The sequence below is a fragment of the Triturus cristatus genome, chromosome 9 (genome assembly GCF_964204655.1).
Source record: "Triturus cristatus chromosome 9, aTriCri1.1, whole genome shotgun sequence".
NCBI lineage: Eukaryota > Metazoa > Chordata > Amphibia > Caudata > Salamandridae > Triturus > Triturus cristatus.
This window is the reverse complement of record NC_140592.1, coordinates 681,158,025-681,180,415: the sequence shown is the minus strand read 5'-3', so window position 1 is coordinate 681,180,415 and position 22,391 is coordinate 681,158,025.

Below are 22,391 nucleotides of genomic sequence, written 5' to 3'. Positions count from 1 at the left end.
GACCTACTCAGAAAATATTGGTAATGGTGAAAACATAGTCATTGATGGAGGGGACTCTGGGGCCCAAGCTGATAATCACAATATCTCGAGTCAGTACTCCCAGGAGCAATTATCTAATGCCAATCTTGACTCAATCACTACCAAACACGAACTTGAAGTTAACACAAATGCCAGTAGCAATATTGACTGTGAATATCAAATAGAGCCCGATAAGGAACATAGTGAATTTTTTTTTTCTGTCTCTGATGGTGACGAGTGGACAGAGGAGTCGTCTGCTGACATCACAGATTTAAGCTATAGTGAGGAGGAAGAGACAGGTCGTCCCAAATGTAAAACTGTTGAGAGGAAAAAAAAGAAGAGTGGCGGCAAGGAGCTCGCTTGGGACTATACTCCAACGAATCAACTGTCTAAACCTAAGCTCGTCTCCCAACCGGCCTCTGTTCTATCTGAGCCAACCTCTCCAACTCTAGAGACTATTTTTCAGGCTATCTCCATGCACCGCGAGGAAACTCGCCAAGATAGTCGCAAGGCTCTGCTTGCCATGCGTAAAATGCAAGGAGTTGTTCGAAAACTTACGAAAACCTGCAGCTCATTTGGGGAACGCCTAACTGACCTTGAGTCTAGGATAGTCACCACGGAATCTGACGCTGCCTCAACCTACTCGATGGTGGGATCTCATGAGGCACAGTTAGTGGATGTTAGATGAAAGCTGGAGGAGTTCGAAAATTTACAACGGAGATCTAATTTGCGGATTCTTGGGATTCCCAAGGGGATCGAGGGAGCAAATATACGCTCTTATGTGGTTGACCTGCTGCGAGACTCTCTACCGGAGCTTACCGGCTGGAACTGGGCTCTGGAGATCCAACGTGCCCATCGGGTCCTCTTCGCCCAGAAATTGCCTACAAAGACAGGAGCTCTACCCCGGGCTATTCTAGTCTATTTTGGCAATTTTTTGTTACGCCAGGCAGTGTTTGAAAAAGCACGGCCTGACTCTAAAAGATCCTGCAATGAGATTTCTTATTTTGTCCGTCCGGACTTCTGTCACTCCACTGTTGAAAGGCGGTTGCGATTACGGCAGCTTTTTATACCGTTTCAGGATAAAAAGGCTCAAGCCTTTTTAAACAATCCAGCTCGCTTAAAAGTGATTTTTGATGGCCAAACAAGGTTTTTTATGTCTGAAATAAAGGCTAATGATTACCTGGATGGACTACCTAACTAAAGACAGTTGACAAACTTAATGGAAAAAGTAATCTATAATTGTAGTTTCTGTTTCTAGTATTTGTTCGTGAGCACTACGGTGAGGCATTAAAGAGCTGGGAACTCTGCCTGGAAGCAGTGTTTAGTTATGGTTCTTAGAATAAGGGCCCTCGCACTCAGCCGTGCAGCACATCCATCACGCTCAGACTCAGGATTGAGTCTGTATGCCCTATTCGGGGAGGGGGGGAAGCTGGGGGTGGGAAACAAAGTGGGGGGGGGGAGAGTGGAAGGTTGAGGGTTAAAAGGGGGGGGAAGCATATCCAGAAATCGTTATAAAACATGGGGGACTATTAAGAGGGATAAATCACTGGTGTAAGGGGATGCAAGTGTTTAACAATGGAACGAGGCTGAGAAGGTTTTGTGGAGGACTTCAGGATCATAGCCCTGATCTAATATGGGGAAGATAACTATCTGCTCATGGAATATTGCAGGGCTGAATGACCGGGCTAAGAGGGCAAGATATGTTGAACTTATTAGATTAAACCCTACTGACATAATATGCTTACAGGAGACACACATTCCGTGGGGGAAAAGGGAAGTTTTGAGAATAACAGGATATAACCTGCTGGCATGTACTACCCAGACATCTAATATACGGGGATGGCTATTTTAGCAAAAACTACTATGGGAACGGCTAAACGTAAACTAGTGGATGCACTGGGTAGATGGGCAATTATTGAACAAGCTATGGGCGGCACGCTCTGTGCAATCTATGGCTCTAACCAGGATGATCCTCAGATATTTGAGGAGTTAGAAGTGGAACTTGCTACCTGGCCAACTCCTTTGATTTTTTGTGGGGATTTGAATATCTCTCTGGACCATGGGTCTGGGGTATACACGGGTCGGAAGCCCAGAGTTTATAGGGCTTTTAATTCTTTAAAAACTAGTCATGGCCTGGTAGAAATCTGGGCTTCAAAGAACCTTGACAATCCTGGGTATACGTATTTCTCCTGCCCACATCAAAAATACGTCAGGATTGATTATTTTTTCTCTACAAGGGATCTCGCCGTGCAAGCCAGGATTAAGAAACTCCCTAAAATAATTTCTGACCATAATACCCTGATTTTAGAACTTGAAATAGTCAGTTTTAAAAGACCACGGAGTAGGTGGACTTTCGATAGGAAACTTCTTGTGAACAGTGAATATATCATTCATATGAAAAAGTGGGCACATGCATTTTTTTATATAAATAGGCTTAGTGCTAGTAGGGGGGTGGTCTGGGACACATTTAAGGCTGCCCTCCGAGGCAAGACTATTTCTTTCGTTACTAGGTCTAGAAAGCAGCAGGAATTGAAAAAGCAAAAATTGATGCAAGACCTAGTTAGGGTTGAAGAAGAGCACATTAAGCAGATAGCACAGGGACTGGAGGGAGATCTAACTCAGTACCGAATTATCGCATTGAAAGCTGAGCTTACTAACTGGCTAAATCAGAAATCAGCTGAGGAGTACCAGACGCACCGTAATAGTGTTTACGAAACCGGAGAACAAGTCGGTCGAAGGTTAGCGCTTCGCACTAGGCAGAAGACAGCATTAAGTGCCATATCGTTGATTAAAATCGATGGACAAGCCTATACTGATCCGGAAGACATAATTAGGGAGTTTAAAAAATACTACCAGGCTCTCTATCACGATGATATTAATAAAATTCGAGAAGAGGTCTCCCAAGGTATGGGAGGGTTGTTTCCAGGCATCACTTTTGGTGAAGGGATGGACGGATCCATACGGGAGGAGCTAGAGGCTGAAATTACAATTGAAGAAGTTCAACTTGAATTGTCAACGTTGGCATCAGGAAAGGCGGCGGGCCCCGATTGTATACCCCTCGAGGTCTACAAAATCCTGGGATCATCCATCACACCTTTGCTTTTAGATCTGTTTAAGACCACTATTGTCATCTTTCCTAAGAAAGGTAAACCGCTGGATAATCCATCGTCCTACCGCCCAATCTCTCTGATTAATTCAGATATAAAAATCTATTCAAAAATCTTGGCCAATAGGCTAGGGAGGGTCATATAACATCTGGTCTTCCCATGGCAGCATGGGTTTATCCCTGGCAAAGGAACAACGGACCATACTCGTAGAGTTGTTTCTCTTTTTGACATTATGTCCCGGATGGGGGGCCAGATGGCTATGATCTTTCTCGATGCCGAAAAGGCCTTTGATCGGGTGTCATGGGAGTTTTTATGGTTGATATTAGAACAGAATGGTATTGGTCCTCACTTTGCAAAGGCTATTAAGGCAATGTATTATCAGCCAATATCTCAATTACAACTACTGGGGGGGGGTATCTGGCAATATCAAAATATCAAGAGGGACTAGATAGGGTTGTCCCTGTTCCCCAATTTTATTTGCCCTATGTATCAACCCACTAGTTGATAAACTGCTGCAGACCAGGCGTATCGCACCAATAATTACGGGTGGATTCGAAACAAAAGTATTGGCATACGCCGACGACATTGCGATCCTCACTCCCGATCCTGTTGTGGCGATTGAAGAAATCGGTGAGATTGCTTAGGCCTTTGGCCGTTTTTCTGGCTACGCTTTAAATTCTGGGAAAACAATAGTATTATGTACAGACAACCTTGATTTTATTGACTCTAGGATAGCAACTTCAGCAGTCTACCTCGGAGTCCGAATAAGTGCCAAGGGAGATGAAATTAGCAAAATCAATTTTATACTTGCATAGTGCAATGTATTGCATGCTGGGAGTTATAGTTCCAAAGAGCGCCGTGTTATTTTCCCCAAGTGGGTTTCTGCTGGGATTGCATATGTAAAAGCGACTATTTCCTTCGTAGGATTCGGACCACTTTGGAGAGACTACGTACTTCGGTCTTTCAGCGCTGTATGCCATGAGACAGTCTTGTGGCACAGCCTCTCTGTATGCAATCCCAGCAGAAACCCACTTAGGGAAAATAACACGGCGCTCTTTGGAACTATAACTCCCAGCATGCAATACATTGCACTATGCAAATTTTACAGATGAACTAATCATGCGTGCTTCCTAATAGAAATAAAAGAGAGCCCCTCTGTCTGGATTCCGAGAAGCAAGCCTCTGAAGAGATGCAAAATGCATCGAAACGCGTCAGGCAATAATTTTTGAAGATCACGGCGGAGAGCAGGAATATAAGAGCCGAATGGTGGATTTCCAGCAGAGTGCCCTCCCGAAACAGCTTTCGGGCAATTGTTTGAGAAAAAAAAATATATATATATATACAAAGCATACCTTTATTAAGGTAGGTGATAATAACCTTTTAAACCTACGACGGGGAAGCACTTACTTATAATACAACCTTTCGCAAATTACTTACTGAAACGCATTTGCCTGAAGAAAAAAACATACCCCTGTTTTATAGGGGCTGAAAGATGAATCTAAAGATTCTTTGGCTCACATAGTTGACCCTTCCTACCGATTGGGTGCAATTTATTGATCTAGCAGTTAGACTTGATCATCGACTTGCTGAGCATAAGAGCAACAGATCTAAAAATAAGCCAAGGCTGTTTTTGGTTCGATCTGAGTGAAAGGAGACTGATGTTAAGGTTAGGGACTCAGAGAACCCATGCTAATTGGGAGAACAAGGGTTCCTTATCTAGTAATGAAAAGGAACGATGCAGAAAATATATCTGTGCCTAAATTGTGGTAAAGCAGGACACTTTGCCTTCGATTGTATCGCCAAACCAAAAAAGGCTCAGAAAAAGATAAAAGTAATCACAGAGAGCAATCAGAAAAATGTGCAAGCTCAACTAGTACTGAGGTGAACTCGTTGAGAAGGTCTAATACACTGACCTCTGAATCATACCATAGGTAAAATTCCACAACACCTAACCATTTCAGACACCATGATGATTTCCCCACAACAACAAAAACAGTTGCCTTTGCTCCTGGATTCAGGAGGCCCCGGAGATTTCTAGGATTTAAGTTTGGCCAGTTCCTTAAATATCCCTTGAGTAAAGAAACAAGAACCAGAAGTAGTAAGGGCAGCTGAAAGATTTGAATTGTCATCAGGATTGATTACTTAACAAACGCTTCCCATAAACTTAGTTTGTGCTAAAAGACAAAAAGACACCCCATCTTTACATTTAATAGAGGCGCACACTTTTGGTGCTATCATAGGGATATAATAGCTACAACTCTATAATCCCCTTATTGATTGGTCTTCATGCTGGGTGATTTTAGGGTCACCATACTGCAGTTACAGTTGCTATACCACAGCACAAGACCTGATTCTACCCCAAACGTGTGCACCAGTGGCACCAGAACTTTCAAAACATCCTTCCAAAGGAATACTTGGATTTTCAGGATGAAGAAAGCCATTCAGCTACCCCCTCACAGGGACTTTGACTGTCGCATTCATTTTATTACAGGGGCCAACCTATCATGTAGTCTCATTTACGCTCAATCGGAAACTGAGACCAAGTATCTAAAGCAATACCTGGACGAATTGCTAGTTTTAGGCTTCATTTGACATGCCACTTCTCCTGTTTCTTCCACCCTCTTATTTGTCGCAAAGAAGAATGGTGATTTCCGTGTATGCATAGACTATAGGGCCCTCAATAAGTTAACGGTGTAGAATAGACACCCTTTACCACTCATACATGTTCTCTTGGATCAGGTGTGAAAGTCAACACAATACACAAGAGGATGCTGGTTACTTATTGGTTGTACCTAAAGTTTGGTCTTTTTTTTAAACAGGAAGTAGATAGGCTATTAAATGCATGGTTATCACCATTATAGCCCATCGAAGAGTTTTACTACTGCTTTATTTATATTACCTTGGGACTCCCACTTTGACAATGAGGAATGATTCCACCATATGAATCTATGAAAGGTACCCTGATTCTGGATCATTATGCTTTCAGGAGTGGTGCCACTATCTACTGGGTGCAGAATATAGAGTTACAGGTTACACAGATCATAAAAATGTGAATTATTTTCTATCCCTCAAGCACTTGACACACAGACAGGTTAGATGGCTCTTGCTTTTTTGCTGAAAATAATTTTGTTCTTACGTACTACCCTAGTACACATCAGACCAAGGCAGATATATTATCACATTGAGGTCAAGATTCACCCGAATTAGCACATAACCCACCACACAATCTATTAGGTTCGGAGCAGGTGATAGGTACTTATACTAAACAACAGTTTTTGGATAATATAAAACAAGGGATGTAGCAGATGAATTTAGATGAATGGATCACAGAGGATGATAATATGGTAAAGGATCTACACCCCTACCATGGAAACAACTTGTATGTAACCACTCAAAAACTCAGACATAAGGTGTTAAATTGGTGCCATGATAAACCACTTGCTGGACATTCTGGCATTCACAAAACTCTTGCTAACTGTAAAAGATTGCTTTGGTGACCTAACCTATCCATGGATGTGCACACTTAACTACAAGCCTGTCCCATATGCCCCCAGAAAAGGTCGGTCCATACTCCATCATTGGGTTTATTGCACCCCTTGCCAGTGCCTCAACACCCTTGGCATACCATCAGTATGGACTTTGTGACCAATTTGCCAAATTCCAATACTTATACTACTATATGGGCAGAAGTGTGTCTGTTCTCTACAATGGCACATTTAGTTCTTTCAGAGGGGATCCTTACCGCCAAAGCACCTGTAGTCTTATTCACCCAGTACAATTTACGATTACATGGTCTCCCATCAATCTTTATTTCCGATAGAGCCCTCAATTTCTATCAAGGTTTTGGCAAAACCTGTGCAAATCCTTAGATATCAGTGCTCGTCTCTTGTCCACTTACCACCCACAAACAGATGGTCAGGCAGAACAAGTAAATCAATCACTACAACAGATCCTTTGATGTCAATTAACTTGTCACTCTCCAGAATGGGAAAATGTTTGACTTCTCGTGGAGTTTGCATAAAATAACACAGAACCCTCCGCTACTTAGGTATCTCCTTTTTACTGAATGACAGGCTTATCAACCCACATATATAAATAGAAAAAAATGCCAGATGTAGGAATCCCAGGTCCCTCACTACAGACCTTCCTGAACCAATTATCTTAGATTCAACAAGCTGTATAAATACAACTCCAACAAACCAAGAAAAGTATGATGAGACACGCAAACAAACATCGCACACCACAACCAGCTAACAAAGTGGGTGATCAAGTATGGTTGGCAAGTAATCACCTACGGCTTGAAAGAATGAATGAATGAATGAGAGGTATTTGTATAGCGTGAACAGCTACTCAAAAACGGAGTGCCCCAGAACTACCAAAGACAAGATAAGAGGATAGAGTGAAATAAGATTTTATAAGCTAAACGGGTATGTTTTTAAACATTTGCGGAAGATGGATTCAGTTTCTGTGCTTCTGAGTTGATAGGGCAGGAGGTTCCAAATTTTCGCAATGCATACAAAAGAGTGGTCCCACCACGTCTCCTTTTAAAAGGAGGAACCTATATGAGGTGGGCCTGACTGGAACATAGATTTCTGCTGAGCTGGTACTAAGTGATTTGTTTGTTCAGATAGCTGGGACCGATCTTCTTCAGGGCCCTCTGTGCTAAAGTTAGAGCTTTAAAGATGATCCTTTTATTGACAGGGACCCAGTGCAGGTGGGTAAGGTATGGTGAAGTGTGGGTACCTTTTTGCAAAATAAAGAGGAAGCATGCTACCACATTTTGGACCACTGGCAGTTGCAGGCTTTAATATGCAGTTAAAGCAAGGTACAAGACATTCACGTAGCCCAGCCGAAAGGAGATCACAGCTTAAACTACGGTTTTGCGGACCTCCCATGGAAGAAGGGGGAGGAATTTCCTGAAAGCCTTAGGATCCACATACAGTTTCTAGCAACTGAGTGGATCTGCGTCTTAAAAGATAGGACAACATTGCAGATGACCACCAGGTTTATAGCTGCCAGGATTGGGGGAGATCCATCCTTGGGCCAGGCACTATCACAACCTGCATTAGGGTTAGACCCTAACAGTATGATTTCTGTTTTGCTTTGTTTGAGCCAACCTAAGATTGCTCCCATGCAATTTGAGAAGAAAACTTTGCCAGATTCTTAATTTGCCAGGTAGCAAAATAACAGCTGGGTATTGTTGGCATATGAAACTATCATAATGCCGAATGTCTCCACCAGGGTGGTTAAAGGAGACATGTACATTATAAACAGTGTAGAACTATTTGCAGAGCCTTGGGGTATCCCATATTTTAGAAGTTTGGCTTGGAGAGGTGAGGTTTCGTCCAAAATGCTTGCATCCCTGACCACACGATCAGACAGGCGTTGTAAAAGGATGTCATGGGGGACAGTGTTGAACGCTGCATAGAGCTCGGACAGAATAAGTTTGCATTGTGTCAGCAGTCTAAGGACATTTTTCTAGTGACTCAGTGACTTCCAGAAGTACAGTTTTGTGCTCTGTCGAGATCGAAAACCTGACTTAGACGGGTGCATGAGGTGATAAGATTCTAAAAACTCTGAGAGTTGTTTATTTACTATAGATTCTAGCATTTTGGTGGCTGCTCAGGAAAGAGATATAGGTCTAACATTAGATAGAATATTACTATCTGCTGAAGGTTTCTTTAGTAGTGGGATGACACTAGCTTGTTTCTATAAAAAAGGAACTGAGCCAGTTTGGATGGAGGTATTAAACACCTCTGCATAAACAGGGTCGATAACCTCTGTTATTTCTTTTATTATACAGGGGCAAGGGTCAAATGGTGATCCAGGTTTACATGATAGAAGAAGTCTTTTTATTCATTTGAAGGATGTCAGTAAATTAGATGGGTTAGGTTCAGAAGGGGCCAAAAGAAGGACATGGGAGGACGATGCTCTACGAACTCCATGTTTATTTGTATTTGAATAATTACAAACTCAGGAACCGCGTAAACTACATTCACAATATTGAGGGCCTTATACTATTAAGCAAATAATTAACCTAGTCTCTTACAGACTACAACTACCAGAGGACATGCCCTTTCACCCAGTGCTGCATGTCTCTCTGCTCTGACCTTGTCATGCCCAAACCCAACCACTACCACCACCACCTCCTCTAAAAATTCATGGTCATCTAGAATTCGCAGTACAGAAAATCCTTGACTCAAAGAGAGTAAATGGCTATTTATTCTACTTAATAGATTGGAAGGGTTACTTCCCAGATGATCGATCATGGCATCCTGCTGGGATCGTCCATGCCCCTAGGTTTGTATGACTCTTTCCTTCACAAAACCCCCATAAACCTCGCCCTGTGAACCTCCCATTGTGGGGAGGAACTGTTATGATTACTAACTCTTGCATGCCAGCATGCCCCATATGTGCATCAGTTAATAGCACTAAGGCCATGTAGTCCTACCCTCGTTTGACACAGCGTAGGCTAAATGTTGTTCCCCCTAGCATTTAGACAAACCTTTTAACACAAAGAGCCTAAACAGTTCAGTTGGTTCTGTGTTTTCCTAGGCAAAAACTAGCATTGCCATGTGCCAGATTTCAATATTTTCCTCATGATTGTAATGCTCCTCGTTTGTGACTATCTTCCTGTTTGTACAAAGCCCCATGTCGCTCCATGTGCTTGTAATTATCATTGTGTTTATTTAAGGCTTCTTTCCTTAGTAAATTATTATTTGTGTCAGGTGCACGTTTAGAATTTCCTGTGGCAGTTGCTTATAATGGTTTCAAGTCCAAGCACTTATTACATAGGTTAGGAATTATCCATGTGCCTGCAAACAAGTATTTTCTGGAAACCATGAGTCATAGTAAACACATGCCCTTCTAGAATATGGAACCACTGAAGTATAATTAACTACGTGCCCCTTCAGTACAACAGAACCGATGATAAATATTCCAGTTAAACGCCAGTTTGGCGCTTGGCTTTATTCCTTTCAAGAAGAAACTCTCCACTATCTCCCTGGAGCCCGAACCCTTCCCTCTTACCTCGTCTAGCATCCTGCCTGGCCGGCGATATCTGCGCACTTGCAGACATCTCCGAGCAGTTAATCAGAATTTCCCCTTTCCTGGCATCACACAAAAAGACCTACCGTTGAGGAACGGGGGCAATCCCTTGTGCTCTGGAAGTCGCCAGGAATAGTGGTTGCACATCCAGATCCGTCCTGCAGGTGTCATCACTTGGAACACTGGAATAAAAGAAAAGAAAAGCAAAGGGAATAAGACCATAGTTAGTACACTGTTCTTGTTTTCTCCGTGACTCTGTTCATTTCAAGCTTGCAACACTCCGGAACTTGTGCATTAATTCCTGAATTGAATATCGACACTTTTGAGAGCACAAGAGACATTCCCATGAACAAAAAAAACAGAGCATAAAGCGGTGAAGCTGAAAGACAAAGCAAAATTCATGTGAAGCATATGGCGTAATATGCTCAATGAGGAGACTTAGAACAACGACTAGGGACTCAATATAAGAGTGGTGTGTCTCCTTACCACAATAGATCATAATACGTGTTTACTGTTTTCATTATTTTGTAAGTGTGTTTCATTACTTGGAGTGTTTACAAGAAATTGATTATGTTGATTGGCACAATGACTAATGAGATTTATGTTACTTCTTCCTAGTTGTTCATTCTAGCACCATAGAATGCGCTTTCCCAAAAAGGGAGATTGTTGGGTGTCCCGTGCATAGCAGTCAGTCAGACAAACATCCAGAGGTTCAGTCATTGCCTCTTTTGTTGTTTTATCCAGACCCCGTTCGCTCCTGGGACAGCGTCTGTTTTGACGTAATACATTCTTTGGTCGAGTGCTGTGTTGGGTGTCAGATGGGTCCAGCATCGTTTTTGCAGACAAGTTTTCCAAGTCAGGTGTCCAACAGAAATCCAAGCCACTTAAATCCTATTTCCCCTGGCTATATGGACCCAGGGAATCCGATAAATGCTGAGGACATAGCTGAGACATTAACAGAGATTTCCAGTGAGGAAATTCCCAATATGGTAATATTAACTAGGGCCCTTGGAACGATGTAGAGTGTGGTTCAAGCCTTGCGCCAAGAAATTCGAACCCTCAGGGATGAACTGGTGCAATATCTCCCACATCATTCGTTCTGGTTAGATTCAGGATTCATTTCGAAGGATAAACAATTTGTCATTCAATCTACGCCGTTTACAATTGAATCAAGGGAAACAGAGCTGTCATGGAATGAGAGAACAGCCTGTGCTAATGGCACTGTGCATACATTTACTCCCACTTCGCTGGCTCCCCTAGAGTGCTTTTTTGCAGATAGCACTAACTTTAATGCATTCTGCAGACAATGTCAACTGCAATTATTGTGTAAACTGGGGCCATTCCCCTCTGATATAGCCAGCATTGCATTTATCATCTCCCACCAAGATGGTAATGCTCCAAATTGGGCATTACCTCTCATTGAGAATAACGATCCACTGTTGCACGAATATACTAAGTTTTAAGAACCTATGCGATGCTTATTTACAAAGCATACCTTTATTAAGGTAGGTGATAATAAGCTTTTAAACCTACGATGGGGAAGGACTTACTTATAATACAACCTTTCGCAAATTACTTACTGAAACGCATGTGCCTGAAGAAAAAAGCACGGCAAGAGTGCTGAGGGCTGTGGACTTCGGGAACGCTGCCTTCAAAAAAACATTCATAACTGGGACCATGAATACTGCAGGGTGCTGCCCAGAAACACCTTATCCCCAAAAGGTTGGCAGTGAGTACCTGCGACTCCTGGGTACGGTGATCGGTCTCTCTATTCTACGGCACATCTCCAGGATCGCGGCGGTCAGGTCTGCGGCTTGCCGGGAGGGCTCTCATCTTCAGACGGTGTCGGCGAGAGAGGTGGGCTCGGCGGACTCGGCAGTGACGGCTGAGACTGCTGGGCGTATATAGATGGGTCCCAAAACCGCTGCGGGGGCCAGGGCTAAAACTGTCAAGCAGACCCCTGGGATCGAAGCGGGAGAGGTTGCTGTGGAGACCCCGCTGAGTGCATCGCAATCCTCTGCTGAGACCCCGCGCCAAGGAGGACGACGTGGGACCCTGACTGGCCCGTATCCGGAAAAGAGAGGAAGAGGCGGGTCATCGCAGAGAGGTCGCCCGGCCGGTCCAACAGTTGTAGACCTGTTGAGAGGTCCTGCCGGGAGATCAGGTCCGGGTCGTGAAGGGACGCTCGGGAGGTGTCTCGCTCCGTAGTAAGCCCGGATACAGCAGCGAGCATAATACATGAAGTACCTGCTGGAAATGACTCGTTCCCTCGAGAGCTACCCGAACCGGGAGTAGGAATTCAGGCATCAAAGAGGGAATTGAGCGAGACGGCAAACGGACTCGATAAGGAACCTAGTGATTTTTTTTTTTCTGTCTCTGATGGTGACGAGTGGACAGAGGAGTCGTCTGCTGACATCACAGACTTAAGCTATAGTGAGAAGGAAGAGACAGGAGGTCCCAATTGTAAAACTGTTGAGAGGAAAAAAAGAAGAGTGGCGGCAAGGAGCTCGCTTGGGACTATACTCCAACGAATCAACTGTCTAAACCTAAGCTCATCTCCCAACCGGCCTCTGTTCTATCTGAGCCAACCTCTCCAACTCTAGAGACTATTTTTCAGGCTATCTCCATGCACCGCGTGGAAACTCGCCAAGATAGTCGCAAGGCTCTGCTTGCCATGCGTAAAATGCAAGAAGTTGTTCGAAAACTTACGAAAACCTGCAGCTCATTTGGGGAACGCCTAACTGACCTTGAGTCTAGGATAGTCACCACGGAATCTGACGTTGCATCAACCTATGCGATGGTGGGATCTCATGAGGCACAGTTAGTGGATGTTAGATGAAAGCTGGAGGAGTTTGAAAATTTCCAACGGAGAACTAATTTGCGGATTCTTGGGATTCCCAAGGGGATCGAGGGAGCAAATATATGCTCTTTTGTGGTTGACCTGTTGAGAGACTCTCTACTGGAGTTTACCGCCTGGAACTGGGCTCTGGAGATCCAACGTGCCCATCGGCTCCCCTTCGCCCAGAAATTGCCTACAAAGACAGGAGCTCTACCCCGGGCTATTCTAGTCTATTTTGGCAATTTCTTGTTACGCCAGGCAGTGTTTGAAATAGCACGGTCTGACTCTAAAAGATCCCGCAATGAGATTTCTTATTATGTCCGTCCGGACTTCTGTCACTCCACTGTTGAAAGGCGGTGGCGATTACGGCAGCTTAATATACTGTTTCAGGATAAAAAGGCTCAAGCCTTTTTAAACAATCCACATCGCTTAAAAGTGATTTTTGATGGCCAAACAAGGTTTTTTATGTGTGAAATAAAGGCTAAAGAGTACCTGGATGGACTACCTAACTAAAGACAGTTGACAAACTTAATAGAAAAAGTAATCTATAATTGTAGTTTCTGTTTGTAGTATTTGTTCGTGAGCACTACAGTGAGGCATTAAAGAGCTGGGAACTCTGCCTGGAAGCAGCGTTTAGTTATGGTTCTTAGAATAAGGGCCCTCGCACTCAGCCGTGCAGCACATCCATCACGCTCAGACTCAGGATTGAGTCTGTATGCCCTATTCGGGGAGGGGGGGAAGCTGGGGGTGGGAAACAAAGTGAGGGGGGGAGAGTGGAAGGTTGAGGGTTAAAAGGGGGGGCAAAGCATATCCAGAAATCGTTATAAAACATGGGGACTATTAAGAGGGATAAATCACTGGTGTAAGGGGACGCAAGTGTTTAACAATGGAACGAGGCTGAGAAGGTTTTGTGGAGGACTTCAGGATCATGGCCCTAATCTAATATGGGGAAGATAACTATCTGCTCATGGAATATTGCAGGGCTGAATGACCGGGCTAAGAGGGCAAGATATGCTGAACTTATTAGATTAAACCCTACTGACATAATATGCTTACAGGAGACACGCATTCCGTGGGGGATAAGAGAAGTTTTGAGAATAACAGGATATAACCTGCTGGCATGTACTACCCAGACATCTAATATACGTGGGTGACTATTTTAGCGAAAACTACTATGGGAACGGCTAAACGGAAACTAGTGGATGCACTGGGTAGATGGGCAATTATTGAACTAGCTATGGGCGGCACGCTCTGTGCAATCTATGGCTCTAACCAGGATGATCCTCAGATATTTGAGGAGTTAGAAGTGGAACTTGCTACCAGGCCAACCCCTTTGATTTTTTGTGGGGATCTGAATATCTCTCTGGACCATGGGTCTGGGGTATACACGGGTCGGAAGGCCAGAGTTTATAGGGCTTTCAATTCTTTAAAAACTAGTCATGGCCTGGTTGATATCTGGGCTTCAAAGAACCTTGACAATCCTGGGTATACGTATTTCTCCTGCCCACATCACAAATATGTCAGGATTGATTATTTTTTCTCTACAAGGGATCTCGCCGTGCAAGCCAGGATTAAGAAACTCCCTAAAATAATTTCTGACCATAATCTCCTGATTTAAGAACTTGAAATAGCCAGTTTTAAAAGACCACGGAGTAGGTGGACTTTCGATAGGAAACTTCTTGTGAACAGTGAATATATCATTCATATGAAAAAGTGGCCACATGAATTTTTGCATATAAATATGCTTAGTGCTAGTAGGGGGGTGGTCTGGGACACATTTAAGGCTGTCCTCCGAGGCGAGATCATTTCTTTCGTTACTAGGTCTAGAAAGCAGCAGGAATTAAAAAAGCAACAATTGATGCAAGACCTAGTTAGGGTTGAAGAAGAGCACATTAAGCAGATAGCACAGGGACTGGAGGGAGATCTAACTCAGTACCGAATTATCGCATTGAAAGCTGAGCTTACTAACTGGCTAAATCAGAAATCAGCTGAGGAGTACCAGTCGCACCATAATAGTGTTTACGAAACCGGAGAACAAGTCGGTCGGAGGTTAGCACTTCGCACTAGGCAGAAGACAGCATTAAGTGCCATATCGTTGATTAAAATCGATGGACAAGGCTATACTGATCCGGAAGACATAATTAGGGAGTTTCAAAAATACTACCAGGCTCTCTATCAAGATGATATTAATAAAACTCGAGAATAGGTCTCCCAAGGTATGGCAGGGTTGTTTCCAGGTATCACTGTTGGTGAAGGGATGGACGAATCCATGCGGGAGGAGCTAGAGGCAGAAATTACAATTGAAGAAGTTCAACTTGAATTGTCAACGTTGGCATCAGGAAAGGCGGCGGGCCCCAATTGTATACCCCTCGAGGTCTACAAAATCCTGGGATCATCCATCACACCTTTGCTATTAGATCTGTTTAAGACCACTATTGTCATCTTTCCTAAGAAAGGTAAACCGCTGGATAATCCATCGTCCTACCGCCCGATCTCCCTGATTAATTCAGATATCAAAATCTATTCAAAAATCTTGGCCAATAGGCTAGGGAGGGTCATATAACATCTGGTCTTCCCATGGCAGCATGGGTTTATCCCCGGCAAAGGAACAACGGACCATACTCGTAGAGTTGTTTCTCTTTTTGACATTATGTTCGGGATGGGGGGGCCAAATGGCTATGATCTTTCTCGATGCCGAAAAGGCCTTTGATCGGGTGTTGTGGGAGTTTTTATGGTTGATATTAGAACAGAACGGTATTGGTCCTCACTTTGCAAAGGCTATTAAGGCAATGTATTATCAGCCAATAGCTCGATTACAACTACTGGGGGGGGGGGTATCTGGCAATATCAAAATATCAAGAGGGACTAGACAGGGTTGTCCCTGTTCCCCAATTTTATTTGCCCTATATATCAACCCACTAGTTGACAAACTGCTGCAGACCAGGCGTATCGCACCAATAATTACGGGTGGATTCGAGACAAAAGTATTGGCGTACGCCGACGACATTGCGATCCTCACTCCGGATCCTGTTGAGGCGATTGAAGAAATCAGTGAGATTGCTGAGGCCTTTGCCCGTTTTTTTCTGGCTACGCTTTAAATTCTGGGAAAACAATAGTATTATGTACAGACAACCTTGATTTTATTGACTCTAGGATAGCAACTTCAGCAGTCTACCGCGGAGTCCGAATAAGTGCCAAGGTAGATGAAATTAGCAAAATCAATTTTATACCTTTGATTAAAAATATAGAGAATGATTTAAGGAGGGTTAATGGGCTGCACCTATCTATCATCGGGAGGGGAAACTATTTAAAAATGACCATATTTCCGAAAAAATTGTATCTGTTTCGCTCTATACCACTGGCTGTAGATGATAATTTCTTGAAGACATTGAAAACAACTTTCTCCAAGTTCATATGGCAATATAGGAAGGTTAGAAGAACACTCAAATATTTAGCACTGCCCCAAGAAAAGGGAGGCCTCGCAGTTCCTAATATTATGAATTATTATTGGGCAGCCCTCTTATTTCAGATGACTACTCTCTTATCGGTGAATAATAACAAGGAACTAGCACAGGGCCCAAATATACCTACAATTTATGAACTTTCGATGGGGAAGGAATCTTCCGGGCTGTTATTGAGACAATTGGAACCTAGCTAATTTATGGCTTGTGGAAAATTTGGAAGCAGGTCTCTAAGGTTATGGGAATTCCAAGAATCTCTAGATACACCCCTTTATGGCGATCATCACTGTTGCCCTATTTGGCGAACGATGATATGGGGAAAAAGTGGGAAAAATACGGGATACGCACAATAGGGGACTTCTGTGGGGGAGTCCAAGAGGTTCAATTCCCTAGGTTACAGCGGGTGTTCTTGATAATCAATATTTTAAATTTTTCAGATCAAGAATGTCCTTACTACATGGAAGCCAAAGATTAAATTGGAGGAGATTCCGCTATTAGAAACGGTAACCAGGGAAATGAGCAGAATTAGGGATTTCTATAAAATACTCATTGATAAAAGCCCCGATGACCTGGAAACAACTGAAGCATTCTGGGTAACTAATTTGAGCACCCCGATGTGGATATCTACATGAGCCTTTCTCTAACAGCTGAAATCGTTTTAACTTCGAATTTAAAAGCTCAAATATATAAAACGATATTCAATCTCTATTTTACCCCTGCTAAACTCTATCAGTGGGGGATGAGGGTTGACGATAAATATCCTAGATGTGGGGCTGGACCAGCCACCTTGTTACATATGTTTTATGGTTGTGACAAGCTGGTCCTACTTAAAGAAGGCCTGTCAGGTTTTTGGGAATTATTGTTTGGCTTTAGACCAGAATTAACTCAGACCTTGCTGATTCTTGGATATGAAAGTACGCTGGGTCTCAATACCGAACAAAAAATATGGTTTGTTCCTGGGGGCAGCAGTCTACAGGTTATTACTAGCCACAAGATGGAAAGACCGGGACCCACCAACCTTTCAAATGTGGCTCGCTAGGCTCCTTGGGATATATAAACAAGAGATGTCTATATATGCTTGTAGAGGCAGACAGGCCAAAATCAGGGGTAGGAAGATCTGGGTGTATATCGCTGATTGGAGTAGAGTTGCGAGGATAAATTAGCTGAGCCCCTGTATGCATTATAATTGATAATTCTAGTAATATATAACGGAATCTAGGTTGCTTTTTTTTCTTTCTTCTCTTTCTGTAAAATGTGCACAATTATCAATGCTTTTTGTATTTTGTAAACTGTCTCCATCATAATTTAATGAATCTATATGTATTTGTATTTAATTTTCCTGGATATGCTTATAATAAAAAAAATATTAAAATAATATATATATATATATATATATATATATATATATATATATATATATATATATATATATATATATATATTCACTGAAAAATCCATAGGTTTCAGGGGCGTTATAGTTAGCTGGACTTTTCACTCGTACAAAACCATTGAAATTCCCCCGTTATAGTTAGTTCAGCTAACTATAACTCGCGCGCCCGCAATGCACTGCTGATGACGTCACATATTACATCACTCATGACATGGTCAGTGACATCACTCATGACATCACTGATGACATCTCAAATGACATCACTGATGACATCATCCAGTGAATGTGTATTTTTCTGAAAATTACATATGTTTTATATATGTATATCTCAAGGTCGATGGAAGAATAAATGGGTATATAATAGCCCATTGGAACTTGATACCGGCTGGAGCCCTTGTTTATTGCCGACACCGCCAAGAGTCCTGTATAGCGCACTACTGCTCAGCGGGAGCCCCTGCCTCTGACATCAGCGCCGCCGCTACGGGACCACAAATCCCGAGGTCCTTTGCGGCGGCGCGCTCTGCTGACGTAACGGCTGCGCCCGGAGGAGCTTTAAGAATCGCTGAGGCCCGCTTCGCGGGACGCGCCGGGCGAAGCCCGGGCAAAGCGCGGGCCGTCTGTTGCCGTCAGGGGCAGACAGAGGCTGGGCTGGGCCACCCCCCTTATCGCCCGAGGTGTGACATTTGGATTGGTGCCATTGACTGTAGCAGACCAGCGAGGACTGTGCTGTCCAATACTTTTGTGAGTTAGGGTTTGGCTGGTGTAGCACGTTAGGTGCCTGGGAGGTGCTTATTGTCACGCCCGTAACTGCACGTGGCTGAAGAGGTTGGTCTTGTCTCGGTATTCCAACGTAAAGTTTATCTAGGCTGTGTGCGATTTGGGGGCGTTTTGCATCTTGAGTGTTTCCATCGTCTTGCGATTTGTTAAAACTGTAAGTTGTGAGTATTGTTTTTGTTTGCAATGGCTAAAAGCAACAGTAAGTGTTCTGCAATGGGGGTACGGGGACATTAGACGCTTTTCTGAAAAAAGCTGAAAGTGTTGTTACTAGGGAAATTGAAATGGTGGAAAGGAGGGTATCTTTGGAGCCATTATCCCAGCCTAATCCTGTGAAACGATCTGGTGATCCTATTTTAGGTTCAGGTGTCATACAGGCAGGATGTCATTTTTCCGTTGAGTCTGCGTCAGAGTCCAGCTCAGTTATTCCTCCAGTCTCTGTGAATACCTCTAGTCCTCTTTTTTCACCGCCAGCCACACGTACTCGGCAGTCACGTGCCCTTTCTGTTGTTGCTACTAAAATAGTTAAGGGCAAAAGAAAAGCGAATAAAGGCCCTAAAGGAAGTCATCAACAAGCTAAACAACCCAGGAACATAGATTCTGCTCATGGGTTGGTTCCTCAGGAAAGTACTGGGGCCATCCAGGCCACGGTCGATAAGAGTCATGGGCGTAACGAGAACGCCGATCAGGGGGATATAATTACTACGGGAGTTAAGACGCCGATTTATTACAGCTTATGGATGAGCGATTGAGTGCGATTATACTGCCAGTTATGGACAGACTTAATGAAATTGATGTCAGACTCGCTCTCATCAAACGTCACATAGCGGGCCAGGAAGTATCTTTGCCAAGGCTAAATCCACCTGAGATGCACTCCTTAAGTGGAGTAGTAACCAGAGTTTCTGATCTAGCTGAGTCTATGACGACCACTGCTGTAGGTCCCATTAATCCTCTTCCAGCTGCCTTAGGAACCAATGGTGGTGTTAGCTCGAGGCTCAGGAACACGATAGGGAGATTAAACCCTCTTCCTGCGCATCCATCAAGGGAACAACCTTTGCATTTGCCGCCGGAGGCCTGCCCGTATACTGTAATTTTGGCAAATGTTCCGAAACCTAGTGATGGGAGGGAAGAGCATTGGTCTTCCTTAAAAAATAAAGCCCTCCACTTTTTGGCAGGTAAGACAGTTCTTGGGAGCCACCTTTTTGAAAGTTTTAAAATGGTTAGAAGGGTTCCATGGGTGGGGAAGTCTAATAAGACGTTGAAGGGTGACTGTTGTAGTGAGCTTCAGCTCTCCAGATTTAGTAGTTAACATCTTAAGACAGGCAGGGTCGATCAGATTACACCAGGACTATGTTAATGTTCTCCCGTTGTTTTTTTTTTATCCACCCCATATTTTGGGGTCCACTGGAAACAGTGGACATATCCCTCATTTCGTCCCTGCGAGTAGGACACTGGCTCTTAGCAACAGATATGAGACCCTTAGCACTTTAGATGTCAATTATTGACTCAGTGTGGTTAATACTCAGGACCATCACAATGATCCTAGTTTGGTTTTTCCTGAAGAATCTGGGTCGGTGCTGACTGCGGAAGATAATATCGACCTTAATGGCTCTGGTGACAGAATTTTACCCCTAAAGGTAGTTTATGGTGAAGGAACTAATCAGATAACCTCTGAGGTGGTACAAGTAGACGAGTGTGAAATAGTTCCTCCTGGTATAACTGGCAATGTGACTGTCACGGTTCCTGTAAATAGTGAGGTTGGTGATTTTCAACTCCATTTATTGAATCCGGTGAATTTTGTGCCACAAGAGAGGGGGCAGGGGGGGTAACCTCATCAACAAATAAAATTATGACTTTGTTGTGGAATATTGCAGGCCTGCGAACTAAAAGAGGCGATACAAACTGGAAGGCTTTCCTTTCCACCCACCATATAATTGCCCTTCAAGAGACTTGGGAGGCTAAAGATCCCTTTTATTTGGATGGGTATCAGTCCTTTAATAAAAACGCTGTGCCCTCCTCCATGGGGAGATCTCGGGGGGGTCTCTCGTTATTATTTAGCCTCAAGTTACTGTATAGTATAGAACTATTAGTGACCAGCTCTCCAAACATACTGGCGGTTAAACTTGAAGGTGCCAATCTCCCCTCATTATTAGTGGTGAATTTTTATAATTCATTTACTAGGTCTGATGAATTGGAGCACCTAAAAGCACTGTTTACATTCTTCGACGAGTTTGATGCAAGTAATGTTACACCTTATTCTTTTTTACTTTTTGGCGATTTTAATATTCATGCATGTCATCTCAATTGTTTTGAAAATATTAATTATGATTACTGCCCTCAAGAGGTAACTCACTTTGAACATTCTAAGGGTGGGATGTACCTAGAGCATATTGTATCTGCCCTTCACTTATTTGCTCCTGTACAAGATTCCTTATCGCCTGTCCCTACATTCACTGGACAGGGCCATCATAGTACGATTTGATTATATTTTTGTTTCTTGCCTTTTGAAGGACCTTATAGGTTCTTTTTGTGTCACTCAAAATGCCATAAGTGATCACAATCCTCTCACCATGGAAATTAATATCAAGGCTGTGACTAAGATAAACCCTCTGCCTATGATTGCTAACTTAAACTTAGTCTCTATTAATCAGGGAAGACGTTTGAGATGGAACGTCATCACCCCGGCCAATTTCCTTGAGAATTTGTACAATAGTAACATCGTGGATTTAAGTGTAGTTTTGTCAACAGAGTCACAACCAGTGGAAATCCTTGGTGCCTTTGAGAGAATAACAAAACAGGTAGTGGGCAACTTAACCCACTATGGGAGACCAAGGCCTAAAAAATTTAATAACTGGTTTGATCATGCATGTTCTAGTGTGCACTCTGCCCTCTTGTTAGCATTAAAAGAAAGTGGGAAAGATGCAAGTAAGATTATGGAGGCAAGAAGGTCTTACAAAAAAGTAATAAAGGCAAGGAAAATTCAATTAAAGAATATGGCTTGGGAGGAAATGTCAGAAGCAAGCGTTTTAAAAAATAGCTCCCAATTTTGGAAAGTGATTAATAGCCCACTTTTTATCGAGCTGGAGAACACAAATAGAGATTGTCTTATTCCACCAGATAATTGGGTGGCTCACTTTAGTGGTCTCTATTCTGAAATTTTACAAGTTAATCCAGTAAACTATGGGGATATTAACCAGGCTTTGAAAATTCATTTTAAGGAAGACGAAGTCCAGGAGGCCATTGAGTCAATGGCAAAAGGTAAAGCACCAGGTCCGGATGGTGTCACCGCGGACCTTTATAGGGCAGATTCAAGGTATTGGGCGAAGTTTTTAACTTCTGTTTTTAATGCAGCATCTAAGGCGGGTGCTCCTAGTTCATGGGGCAAAGCAGTTATAGTACCATTATTTAAAAAGGGTTCAAGAGAGAATCCGGCATGTTATCGGCCTATCTCTCTCTTGGATTCTGCCATGAAAATAATGGGTAAAGTAGTTCTCGCTAGATTAACAAATTGGCTGGAGGATAAATCTATAATTTCTGATCTACAATATGGGTTTAGACAAGGAAAGGGCACTGTGGGTCAATGCCTCAGTTTACATATTATCATTGGGAAGTACACGGTCTCTAAGCAGGGGGACTTACATCTAGCTTTTATGGATTTGTCCACTGCTTTCGACCTTGTAAATCGCCAAAAATTATGGGCCTCCCTAGTGGTATTGGGGCTTGACCCGGTGTTGATATCATTCCTGGCGCTTATC